The sequence below is a fragment of the Pan paniscus genome, chromosome 6 (genome assembly GCF_029289425.2).
Source record: "Pan paniscus chromosome 6, NHGRI_mPanPan1-v2.0_pri, whole genome shotgun sequence".
Taxonomy (NCBI): Eukaryota; Metazoa; Chordata; class Mammalia; order Primates; family Hominidae; genus Pan; species Pan paniscus.
This window is the reverse complement of record NC_073255.2, coordinates 108,458,306-108,471,458: the sequence shown is the minus strand read 5'-3', so window position 1 is coordinate 108,471,458 and position 13,153 is coordinate 108,458,306. Positions and strand designations below refer to the sequence as shown.

Below are 13,153 nucleotides of genomic sequence, written 5' to 3'. Positions count from 1 at the left end.
AATACAGAAAAATTTAGCCGGACGTGGTGGCACATGCCTGTAATCCCAGCTACTCGGAAGGCTGAGGCAGGAGAATTGCTTGAACCCAGGAGGTAGAGGTTGCAGTGAGCCGAGATCGGGCCGCTGCACTCCAGCCTGGGTGACAAAGCAAGACTCCATCTCAAATAAATAAAGATTAGTTCTTTCCCCAACCCCTTCCTTCTCTATTTTCCTATTGATTTGGACAATTCTATGGTATCCTTGATGGGATATGATGAAAAAGAGACTAATTCCAAATGCCTATTTATAGAATAGTAATATATTACTTTTATTATGTCTACTAGTAAAAAGACTAAACCTGAAATGATTATTTTTGATGAGACAAGTGGCGAGGGTCTCATACTAAGAGTGAATCTATCCTTGTAGATATGACCTTTCTGCTTTACTAGCAAATCTCATTAATGACAAAATTATTTTCATGAAATTGAGGAAGACAAATATGCTGCTGATCTATGACCATGTAATCAGTCCTCTCACAAAGAGGACCTCCTCACAAAGAAAATAATTCTTGCTACATGTTTCCTTTTCTCCTACAAGTGAAAAGATAAAGCATTTATCAATTGGTGGGAATAAATGCTGTTAATTAATGTGATTCACTTACTTTAGAGGGTACTAAGCATGCCCTCTTTTTGTAGCTTTGCATACAAAACAAAACATAGTTTCAGATGAGCTTGGATGCCCAGGAGGAAGTTAGGGAACCAAGCTTCACTGAACAGGCAGGGAATATGTTTAAGGCTACTTCCGCCATTTTAATCTGTGGGTCAATGTTCATCAATTTCTTTTTAGAAACAAGCTGTCAAGTTGCTGGTCCCTGTTGAGGACAGGGGTATGATGAATAGTCAAAATGCATAAGCAGGCCTTCTATCAGCCAAGATCCCAGCAGGAAGCAAATGACACACTCCAAAGGGGTGAAAAAATTATTGTTGAAGCTAGATACTGGGTACATGGACGTCTGTTATACTATTCTCTATTTATGTTTGAAATTGTCCATAATAAAATATACACAAACAAACAGAGCAGTGTAAAAGAGAGACTAATGAAAGAATAACTTACACAGATGTGGACAGAGGTTAAAGGAAAATAACAAGGGAAGGTGAAATCTACTTCCCTTCTCTGGTGACGCCCCCGCACACCCCACCTACCCTCAGGAGTGCTACCCACAGTACGGAGTGCTACCAGGAGTAGGCTTGAAGAACAAAGGAAAAGGGGGCAACTCCTGGAGCCCAGGGAGACCTGTAGCTGCAGGACATGGCCACCCATCAGGAATTGTGGACTTCGGTGGAAGAAAGAGTCACTATTAACCAAAGCCCACTATATAATTTGAGCAGCCCAGTGCAAGTTGAAAAAAGCAAGAAAAAACTGTGGTAAAGGTACTAAAGTATAAAGTTTTGCTTTCCTTCTGCAGTCTCTTTTTCTTTCCTCAACTTGTCATGTTTCTAAAATTTTGTATCTAACACTATTCTAAATAAAGAGAACATTGAAACTGCTGGTGAAAAAATATAAAACAAAAAAAAGAAAAAAGAAAACATTAAAACTTTAAATTATTAGCCTGAATTCTACCATTTATCTTGTGCAATGCCAATTTTAAATGCCATTATAAGGGCATTTAACTCTCATGCAGAATCATGAAAATTATACACTTCCATTTCATAGTTTGTACATATATACATATTTTGTTCCTAGTGAAACAGTGGAAATAGTGCACAAAACTAACTCGACTGTTTCATTTCACTTTCTTATACTCATACAGTATTCCAACACTCTACTTTCAGCTTACTGATGAGGAAGGAAGGACTGAAAGGAAAAGGAACTATGGCTTGCCCTATCTTCCCCTTTCCTTCTATGACATCATTTTTAGTGTAAGTGGTTAGGAAGTAACAGAGAAGTAACATGAGTAAGAAACGATATGATGAGGCTCCTTGGTTGTATGTGTTTCTCAAATTTCATTGCCTTTTTTCTGAATTTTAAGCAAGTTGTGGTTGAAATAGAAAGCATGACATCTCGGGGCTTTATCAGCTGGACCTTGTACTTGCTTTGAGTCTCCCTGAATTCCTTATGTAGTGCATGGGTACATAGGCATTCTATGATCGTGGGGACACCGTAAATACTATATTCAAACGGAGCAACTGGAAATTGCAGACACATATATTTCATGTAACCCCTCTGTTCACATGTATGCTCCACTTTCCCTTTGATTTCACTTACAAAACACACATTCAAAGATAAAATGACATACCTCAGCATCACACAATATACCCTTATAATGAACCTGTACCTGTACCCCCTGAATCTAAAATAACAGTTGAAATTTTTTTAAAAAGATAAAATGAAGAATTTAAGACAGTGACAGAAAAGCATTAAACCAAGCACAGGGCCCTTCTTAAGAATGGGGTTCTATTGACTCCACAGTTTGCACACCCATGAGGCCCACCCTGTTGCCAACCCATTGTCAGAGAAATCAACACTCTCCTCCAGTCCTCCCATCCCCTGCAGATGATCTCACTGATGGACCACAACCTGATGGCAAGGGAGCCAGGGAAGCATCCACAGAGAGTAGCCACCTGGGCTACAGACTAGGGAGAGAAGAGCGAAGAGTAGGTCTGGAGGGGCAAACAGAATATGAAGCACCAGCTGCTAGCCCCCACATCACTTTCCAACAAATTCTATTCTTTTGTAATCCAGCTAGGATAATAAGGGGCAGGTAGACCTCAGGAGTGGGGCCTGGTGCATATGCAGTTATGAGCCACTTCAAAATAAATAAATACATAAATTAATTAAACCACAAATATCAATTAGGCATGAAACTGATTATTAATTCAGATTGAGAAAAGAAATCAGTTAGTCTCTTTCTTCTGAGGTCTCTAGGAAATTTAACAGAAATGCCTATACAATTCTGTTTTCTAATTGCATGCTGGCTTCCCCTCCTCACATGGAATACTTTACAACTCCAAGCAACTCCCACAACTCACAGAGGCCTGGGGAAATGAGGAGTCCTGAAGCTTAAATGTTATTAGCTTTATGGTAAATTCCTCTGTAGACCCAAAAACTAAGAACATAAGAACATAGTATTAAGTAACTGTGGAGAAGCAGGCATTCCCTAACAGGTTGTGATGTGCCCCCTTTCCCTTCCGTGCATACCAAAGGCAGTGAACCACATTTCGGGCTCTTCTGACCTAGCATTGTTTCACTGCAGTTAGGAAGTTCCATTGAATTTCACTACATAGGGAACTGGTAAGGTAATGGATAGTCATGGCCACTCCTTTGCATTCTTGATGTCTTGTCTATTCCCTGCATTGCTTGCTGGGTTGGAATCAGGCAAAAGGCAAGCTACCTTAGAAGTCATTGTTCTCATTCACCCTCAAATCCTGGCCAGATTTTGTGCTCTGGCCTAATCAACAGGTTTCTATTTAGACATAAAATATGACTGAGCTTATCTCATAATAGCTGTGGCACAGTGGAGGCAGTTTAGATTTGGAAAAAAGAAGGAAAAGGTCAGTTAAACGGGAGGGCTGCCCTGGATGGAGTTCCATGATAGGACTTAGGAGCCCCAGACACCAGAGCCACAGCCCATGAGAGGAGGGAAAATGGTGGACAGAGACAAAAGAAGGGGATGACAGATATGTACAGGGAAATGGAAAGGTGTTAAAGAAAGACTTCAAACTTTGCCCAAGGCCCTAGTGTTGGTGAACTCACTGCTTGCATTTGATAAATATGGAGAAAGCTGCTGGTATCTGAACTAAGAACATGTCTTATTCTATTTGGGCTGCTATAACAACACCATAGACTGGGTGGCTAAAACTACAGGCATCTATTTCTCACAGTTCTGGAGGCTGGAAAGTCCAAGATTAAGATACCAGCAGATCCGGCCAGGCACAGTGGCTCACGCCTGTAATCCCAGCACTTTGGAAGGCTGAGGCGGAAGGATCACTTGAAGTCAGGAGTTTGAGACCAGCCTGAGCAACCTGGTGAAAACCCATCTGTACAAAAAATACAAAAATTAGCCGAGCATGGTGGTATGTGCCTGTGGTCCCAGCTACTTGGGAGGCTGAGGTGGAAGGATCACCTGAACCCAGGGAGGTTGAGGCTGCAGTGAGCCAAGATCACACCACTGCACCCAGCTTGGGCAATGGAGTGAGACCCTGGTGTGTGGTGAGGGACCTCTTCTGGTTTGCAGACAGCTGTCTTCTTGCTGTGACCTCATATGGTGGAAGGGGTAAGTGAGTTCTCTAAGGTCTCTTTTATAAGGGCACTAATGCCATACACTAGGGCTCCACCCTCATGACCTAATCACCTCTCAAAGGCCTCACCTCCTACTACCAACACCTTGGAGGTTAGGATTTCAACACATGAATTCTGAAGGGACTCAAATAGAACCTTGCTTAGCACAAGAGCATTAACCTAAATAAGATAGCAGAGGATAGTGCTTGAGCGCATGGGTTCAAATCTTGCCCTTATTCCTTAAAAGACACTTTGGTCAAGAAACTGATTCTCGGCCAGGCACGGTGGCTCACGTTTGTAATCCCAGCACTTTGGGAGGGCGAGGCGGGTGGATCATCTGAGGTCAGGAGTTCGAGACCAGCCTGGCCAACCTGGCAAAACCCCATCTTTACTAAAAATACAAAAGTTAGCTGGGCATGGTGGCGGGCAGCTGTAATCCCAGCTACTCAGGAGGCTGAGGCAAGAGAATCACTTGAACCCGGGAGGCGGAGGTTGCAGTGAGCCGAGATTGCATCATTGCACTCCAGCCTGGGCAACAGAATGAGACTCCATCTCAAAAAAAAACAAAACAGAACAAAAAAAGAAACTAATTCTCTCTGTGCCTCAGTTTCCTCATCTATAAGATGGAGGTATGTTATGTCACATCATACCATGTCATGACACATTATGTTATGTTATGTTATATGTTATGTTACATGGAGCTCACTTCACAGTGTGTGAGATTAAATAAGTTAATACTTACAAACAATTTCTAACAGTTCTTGGAAAACAATTAGTACTCAATAAAAATGAGAAATTATTGTGAAAATGACTCCATATACAGCATTTATACACATTTGGGCAATATATATATTTTAATTAATTATTTTTGTTTGTTTTTGAGATGGAGTCTCACTCTTGTAGCCCAGGCTGGAGTGCAGTGGAATGATGTCAGATCACTGCAACCTCCGCCTCCTGGGTTCAAGCGATTCTCCTGCCTCAGCCTCCCGAGTAGCTGGGATTACAGATGCCTGCCACCATGCCCGGCTAATTTTTATATTTTTAGTAGAGACAGAGTTTTGCCATGTTGACCAGGCTGGTCTCAAACTCCTGACGTCAGGTGATCCACCCACCTCGGCCTCCCAAAGTGCTGGGATTACAGGCATGAGCCACCACGCATTTGCGCAATATTTAAGGCTATAAAATTTTTGCAACAGATGGAAAATCTGATCCATTTATTTTTACTATGTATAATTTTACAAAAATTATCGATTTTTTTTTTGAGACAGTATTGCTCTGTCGCCCAGGCTGGAATGTGGTGACACAATCACAGCTCACTGCAACCTTTGCCTCCTGGGTTCAAGCGATTCTCTTGCCTCACCTTCCCAAATATCTGGGATTACAGGATCATGCCACCACGTCCAGCTAATTTTTGTATTTTTAGCAGAGGTGGGATTTCACCATATTGGCCAGGCTGATCTCGAACTCCTGACCTCAAGTGATCCTCCTGCCTTTATAGGCATGAGCCATCATGGGCGGCCAGCAAAAATTATCATAGGATAATTTTTTATGGATTTTTTATATTTGATATTTAGCCAAAGATAAGTATTCCAAAGTTTTCAGAAACAAAACACAGTCGTTTCTGAACTTTCCTCACCAAAAGCAGGGATACGCTTTACCTTTTTATTTCTTACAGACAAATAGACTGACTCCACCATCTCCAAATATTAAGGAAATGTTTAGTTTTCTTTTTAACCTTGCTCAAATTATACACTGACATATAGAGATTAGATAGAATCCCAGACCTCGCTGAGCAAATAGCTAAGTGGGATTCTTTCCTTATTAAAGACAACTTCACATTAGAATCAAGTTTGATTAAAATAGTTTGGAAAAGGTTAGGAGACTGTATTATCAGTCTTCTTTGATCCTAGATGTTTTACCTAGAGGGTAAGATGAAATAAGAGTTGGACTTTCTGGGTTCCTGTGCACCTCTGAACAAGCACATCAGCTAACCTCCCTGACTTCCATGTCCTCATCCATAGAAGAATGATGGGGAAGGTGTTGCCCAGCCCGACTCCCAACGTTCTTGTAAGGATTTAACATCAAATGTTATTTAAAAGCTGAAAAACAAAAATATTCTACAAATTCAAAAAGTACTTACTCAAATCACTTTCTTCTTACCAAATTTCTTTTCTGCATGTCATTCAACAACAGGTAGACTGACTTATCTGTCAGGAGCAACAGCCCTGAATTAATCCTATTCACATCTTTGAATTGCTGTTACTGGTATCTGTAAGAGAAAAATCATGCTCGATTAACCAGCTGGAGTTCTTTAATGTTGATTAAAAAAAATAGCAAAACAGTATCTGGCCAATAGTAGGTACTCAATAAATGTTTGTTGAATGAATTTGGAAGTGCTATGATTTAAAACATTTGACAAGATTCCACTCCCAGGGCTGTTAAAGTCAAAACAATGGCCAAAACAACCTAGTTACTAGGGAGACATAATTTTCATAGGGAAGGAGTTGGGTAACAAGAACCAGAACCTACTGGTAAATGCTCTTCTGGCAGAATCAACAATTGTGGTAACTGGCATGAATGCTTAATCTAGCACTTTAATATTTTAAAAAAGGGTCCAAGGCAAAAGCAAGCATTTGAAGATGGCATTAAACTCTTCATTGTAACATAATACATCGTAATATTGAGCAAACAAATGCATGCAATTTCATAAACTCTGCAAGTGAGCATAGTACTTGCAATGCGTACAAGTATAGAACAATGAGTCTTGGAGAGGAGACAAATAATTTGAACAAATAACTCAAGATCTAGAAAAGTGTTAAAGGAATCATTATAGATTCAAGAAATAGGTAAATGCTGCCTACAATTGAGAAAAGGTTGGGAAGAAAAAAGAGGGTTTTTTTTTCTTTTTGTAAATAAAATTTTATTTTATTTTAAGTTCTGGGATACATGCGCAGGACGTACAGGTTTGTTACACAGGTAAACATGTGCCATGGTGGTTTGCTGCACCTATCAACCCATCACCTAGGTATTAAGCCCCACATGCATTAGCTATTGATCCTGATGCTCTCTGTCCTGCCACCCCACTGACAAGCCCCAGTGTGTGTTGTTCCTCTCCCTGTGTCCATGTGTTCTCATTGTTCAGCTCCCACTTATAAGTGGGAACATGCAGTGTTTGGTTTTCTATTCCTGTGTTAGTTTGCTGAGGACAATGGCTTCCAGCCCCATCTGTGTCCCTCCAAAGGACATTATCTCATTCCTTTTTATGGCTGCATAATATTCCATGGTGTATATGTACCATATTTTCTTTATACAGTCTATCATTGATGGGCATTTGGGTTGATTCCATGTCTTTGTCATTGTGCATAGTGCTGCAAAGAACATAGGCACATATGCGTCTTTATAATAGAATGATTTATATTCCTTTGGATATATACCCAGTAATGAGATTGCAGGGTCAAATGGTATTTCTGGTTCTAGATCATTGTGGAAGACAGTGTGGCGATTCCTCAAAGATCAAGGATTTCTTTTTTTACATCGTATTAGCAGAGGCCATCTTCTATCATCCATCTGTCTCTCTTCAACCTTTGTCTCAACATTTTGTAACTATTTGTCAGTAATTTTTTTTCCTTTTTAAACAGCTTTATTGAGAAGTAATTCACATACCATGTAATTCACCCATTTAAAGTGGACAATTTGCCCAGGTGCAGTGGCTCACACCTGTAATCCCAGCACTTTGAGAGGTCAAGGCAGGTGGATCACCTGAGGTTAGGAGTTCAAGACCCACCTGGCCAACATGGGGATACCTTGTCCTTACTAAAACTACAAAAATTAGCCGGGCATGGTGGCACATGCCTGTAATTCCAGCCACTCACTAGTGGGGCTGAAGCAGGAGAATTGCTTGAACCTGGGAGGTGGAGGTTGCAGTGAGCTGAGTGCACCACTGCACTCCAGCCTGGGCAACAGAGCAAGACTCTGTCTAAATAAATAAATAAATAAAGTGGACAATTCAGTGGTTTTTATTATATTTACAAGGTGAATTTTCATCACTATTGAACTTGAGAACATTTTCATCAGCTCTAAAAGGAGCCCCTACCAAATAGTAGTCACTCCCCATTTTTCTCTTCACCCAGAGCAACCCAGAGCTCAATACTGTTTAATTTACTTTCTATCTCTACAAATTTGACTATTCTGGACATTTCACATAAATGGTGTCATATAACGTAGTCTTTTGGGCCATTATATTTTCTTTCTCTAAGCATAATGTTTTCAAGTTTCATCCTTGTTGTAGCATGTATCAGTATTTCATTCCTTTTTACTGCCTAGTAATTTTCCACTATATGAGTATCTCATACCTTGTTCTTTCATCAGTTGATAGACATTGGGTTGTCTGGAAGCTATTATAAATAATGCTGCTATGAACATTCATGTATACAAATTTTTATGTACATATACAGACAGCCCCCAACTTAATGATGGCTTGACTTAATAATTTTTGACTTTACAATGGGTTTATTGGGGTATTATATGCATTTTTGACAGGATATTTTCAACTTTTGATGGGTTTATTGGGACATAACCTCATCACAAGCCAAGGAGCATCTGTACCTAACTTTTTATTTCACTTTTTAAAAGTTGAGATTTAACCATTCATATACCATAAAATTCATCATTTTTAAGTGTACACTTTACTGGGGTTCTGTATAGTCACAAGGCTACACAACCATCACCATCATCTCATTCCAGAAAATTTTCAGCACCCCAAATACAAACTCTATGCCCATTTGCCTTGAATTAGTATTGGATCAGTAAGGCTAGAGTCTATTCTTCCTGCCTTGAGAAAATAATTTAAAACATCTTGTCCTTTTTATTCAAAGGGAAATATCATCTGTGTACCTGAAAAATAAGCACATTGACTTTTTAAAATACTGGGTTTGTTGAGATATAATTCACAGACCATAAAATTCACCCTTTTAAAGTGTATAATTTAGTGGTTTCCTAGTACGTTCACAAAGTTGTGCAATCATTACCACTGTCTAATTCCAGAATATTTTCATCATGCCAAAAATGAAACCCTGTACCCATTAGCAGTCACTCCCCATTCCCTCCTTCCCACAACTTTTAGCAACCCCTAGTCTACTTTCTGCCTTTATGGATTTGCCTATTCTAAACTATGGTTAACCTTTTGAGGAGTAAAAAGGAATTTTTTTACTTCGTACAAAATAAAAAATGGTAACAGGACATTGTCCATTAACCACTTCTTCAAAACATAAATCATTTGGTTACACACACGCACATACACACATCCCTAATGCTTTTGCCATCACTGACATTTTCATACCTCCATGTCACTTTACCTTGTTCACAGAGAAGCTCAATACCTGTTAAAATACCAAGCTGGGAGAAATATTGGCAGCAAAGCATTGATATTCTTAGTAGAGAAAGAGATTTACCCATCAATAAGAAGTGTCTCATTTCACTATAGTCATATCATTACAAACTAAAACAAGATGATTTTTTTTTTGAGGCAGGGTCTCACTCTGTCACCCAGGCTAGAATGCAATGGTGTAATCACAGCTCACTGCAGCCTTCTTTGGCTCAAGTGATCCTCCTGCCTCAACCACCCAAAGTGCTGGGATTATAGGAATGAGCCACCATGCCCAGCCAACAAGATGATTTTTAATCAAAAATATTTTTTCTTTTTTTCTTTTTTTCCCTTTTCTTCTTTTTGAGACAGAGTCTTGCTGTGTCACCCAGGGGAGTGCAGTGGTGCTCACTGCAACCTCCACCTCTCAGGTTCAAGTGATTCTCTTGTCTCAGCCTCCCCAGCAGCTGGGATTACAGTCACATGCCACCACGCCCAGCTAACTTTTTTGTATTTTTAGTAGAGGCAGGGTTTCACCATGTTGGCCAGGCTGTTCTCGAACTCCTGACCTCAAATGGTCCACCTCTCTAGGCCTGTCAATGTGCTGGGATTACAGGCATGAGCCAATGCGCCCAGCCCAAAAAGATTTTTTTTTTTTTAAAGAGACTTAAACACTCTAATACCCATTGTTGCTGAGGAGGTAAGAAAAGAGGCACTCAGTTGGAATTTTAAGTAGCATAACATCTGTCAAGGCCAATTTGGTCACATGGATCAAAACTTTAAAAATATGTATACTGTTTGGTCCAGAAACTCCACTTCAAGAAACTTACTCCAAATAAATTATCTTGGCCGGGGGCGGTGGCTCATGCCTGTAATCCCAGCACTTTGGGAGGCCGAGGCGGGCGGATCACATGGTCAGGAGATCGAGACCATCCTGGCTAACAGGGTGAAACCCCGTCTCTACTAAAAATACAAAAAAATTTAGCTGGGCATAGTGGCGGGTACCTGTAGTCCCAGCTACTCGGGAGGCTGAGGCAGGAGAATGGCGTGAACTCGGGAGGCGGAGCTTGCAGTGAGCGGAGATCGCGCCACCGCACTCCAGCCTGGGCAACAGAGCAAGACACCGTCTCAAAAAAAAAAAAAAAAAAAAAAAGAAATTATCTTAAGAGCCCTGACGGTGGCTCACGCCTGTAATCCCAGCACTTTGGGAGGCCGAGGCGGGCAGATCACGAGGTCAGGAGATCGAAGCCATCCTGGCTAACACGGTGAAACCCCGTCTGTACTAAAATACAAAACAACAACAAAAAAATTAGCTGACGTGGTGGCAGGCGCCTGTAGTCCCAGCTACTCGGGAGGCTGAGACAGGAGAATGGCGTGAACCCGGGAGGTGGGGCTTGCAGTGAGCAGAGATCGCGCCACTGCACGCCAGCCTGGGCGACAGAGCGAGACACTCCATCTCCAAAAAAAAAAAAAGGCCCTGGAAGATATATCTATAGGTTGTTCATTATCTCATTGCTATTCATATAGCAGAAAATAGGAAACAATCTAAGTATAGTTAAAACAAAAAAGGATAAGTTAATTAACTTATGAAACAGCCCTATGATCAATTACCATTCTGTTATTAAAAATTATATTGAGGAAGAACGTTTGGTTACTTAGGAAAATGTTCAAAATTTTTGGCTAAGTGAAAAAAAACTGACTAGAGAGCAGTGTTAAATATCTCAACGTTATAAAAATTTGGTGTTACGGAGAACTTTTGTAAAATTTATTTCTTGGTAAGAAATCTTGGGGTCAATTTTGTGTAGGTGCTAATAATTTCAGAGTCACAGCTCCAAACTATAGAAATATTACTTAATTATGCTAAACTGAGCTCAATTTCTATGAGATCCCGTTTTTGACAGTGAAAATAATTATGCCAATTACAGCTAGCTTAGTTACTTTCAGCATAAAATTGAGCTCCTTTTCATGAATATTCAGTCAGAGTTGGCTTACTATTTTATCATTTCAAAGATTGAACTCCGTCCTCATTTCTCAAAATTTTGTCCCTTCCCTCACTTCTTGGGATGTCTGAGAAGGGAGTAGTTTTTAGAACATCATTGGTTGTGGGGCTTTGGCCCCTGGTCCTTGCTCGGGGCTCCTACTGACCCCAGGTGAGGAGGCTTGTTGGCCCATCTTCACTGCATGCACTCTTTGAAGGTCTGGAAAGTGATTCCTGGTCACTTGTCTTGGCACACATGGTTAAAGCCCTGTGGTTGTCCTATCTGTCCCCATCCCTGATCCCCCTTCTCTACCCCATCACTCCACCATGCCCTTGACTTGCCTCACCTCAGCCCTCCTAGTTGGGATTGATCTTCCTCTGCCATGGAGCCCTCAGGTCTAGATGACTCTCCACCAACCACCCCAGTGACTCCTGGCAAACCCCTGACTCAATACTTGGCAGCCCCAACCCCCAGGATATGGAACTTTTGTATCTTCTCTCTGCCTCATGCAGACTTGGAGGTATTGGAGAGTGGGGTATCTTCTCCAGCCTCTGTTTCTGCCTAAAAATGAGACAACAAAACTATACCTACACTGCCCCATGCTGTCTTCAGGCTCTACATGGCATTCTCCTCCCAGAATTCTGGATGGAAGGGGCCCATGCCCCTGCTGTTGACAGATACTGAAAACTCTCTGGAAGTCTATTCTCAGAAGGGAAGGTGGGGAGTAATCTATAAAAACAGCCAATCTCTCTTTTCTCTCTCCTCTCTTCTTCCTTCTCTTACCTTTCCTTTCCTTGCCCTACCACTGTGTATGGATGGTGGCTGTGGGTCATCTAGGTGGGTACAAAACTCTGAAGTTTGGGGAAGCAGTCAGGGGTCAAGGTACATATTCGGAAGGTGCTGTGGTTTGAATGTGTCCTCTAAAGTTCATGTACTGGAAACCTAATCTCCAATCCAACGGTGTTGAGAGATGAGATCTTAAAGAGGTCATTAGGTAATGAGGGCTCTGCCCTCATAAATGGATTAATATTATTGAAGTGAACTTGTTTTTTTTAGTTTTTTACCTCCCTTCCTCTCCACTCACTCTCTCCTTTTTTCTTTTTCTTTTTTGAATTTGTTATCTCAGGATTGGGATCCTGATTTAAAAACTGAGTTCAGCCCCCTTCTTCTCTGGCATGTATGTGTTCTTTTGCCCTTCTGCTCTCTGCCAGATGACACAGAGAGAAGGCCTTCAACAGATGCCAGCCCCTTGATCTTGAACTTCACAATCTCTAGAACTGTAAGAAATAAATCCCTGTTCTTTGTAAATTACCCAGTCTCAGGTATTCTGCTATACAAGGTGAAAACAGTCTAAGACAGAAGGCTTCAATATAAAAGTGATGGTTGAAGCCGTGGGGCTTATGAATGAGACCATGATAGATAGAATGTCTTAGGGGTCATATTTAATTATTAAGAAGCTACAGGAATGGCAATGAATTTTCTTCAAAACCTCTGGTCATATTACAAAATAAATAATGTAAATTTTGTGGAAGAGGAAGGACTTCATCTTTTACTT

The 13,153-nt window shown here is 40.9% G+C and overlaps 2 protein-coding genes across 3 annotated transcripts in view; both read right to left on the bottom strand.

Annotated features, from left to right (window-relative positions):
* CDK14 (cyclin dependent kinase 14) overlaps nt 1–6,519 on the bottom strand; it is a 639,321-nt gene extending 632,802 nt beyond the window's left edge. Inside the window, exon 1 of one of the 2 annotated variants that reach the window (XM_063606295.1) lies at nt 6,398–6,519. The gene's annotated coding sequence lies outside the window, so the exon portion shown is untranslated. The remainder of the gene's footprint in view (nt 1–6,397) is intronic. The other variant, XM_055114664.3, reaches the window with a different exon arrangement.
* Nucleotides 6,407–13,153, bottom strand: part of CLDN12 (claudin 12) — a 160,324-nt gene continuing 153,577 nt past the window's right edge. The window contains exon 3 of the mRNA XM_063606298.1: nt 6,407–6,526. The gene's annotated coding sequence lies outside the window, so the exon portion shown is untranslated. The remainder of the gene's footprint in view (nt 6,527–13,153) is intronic.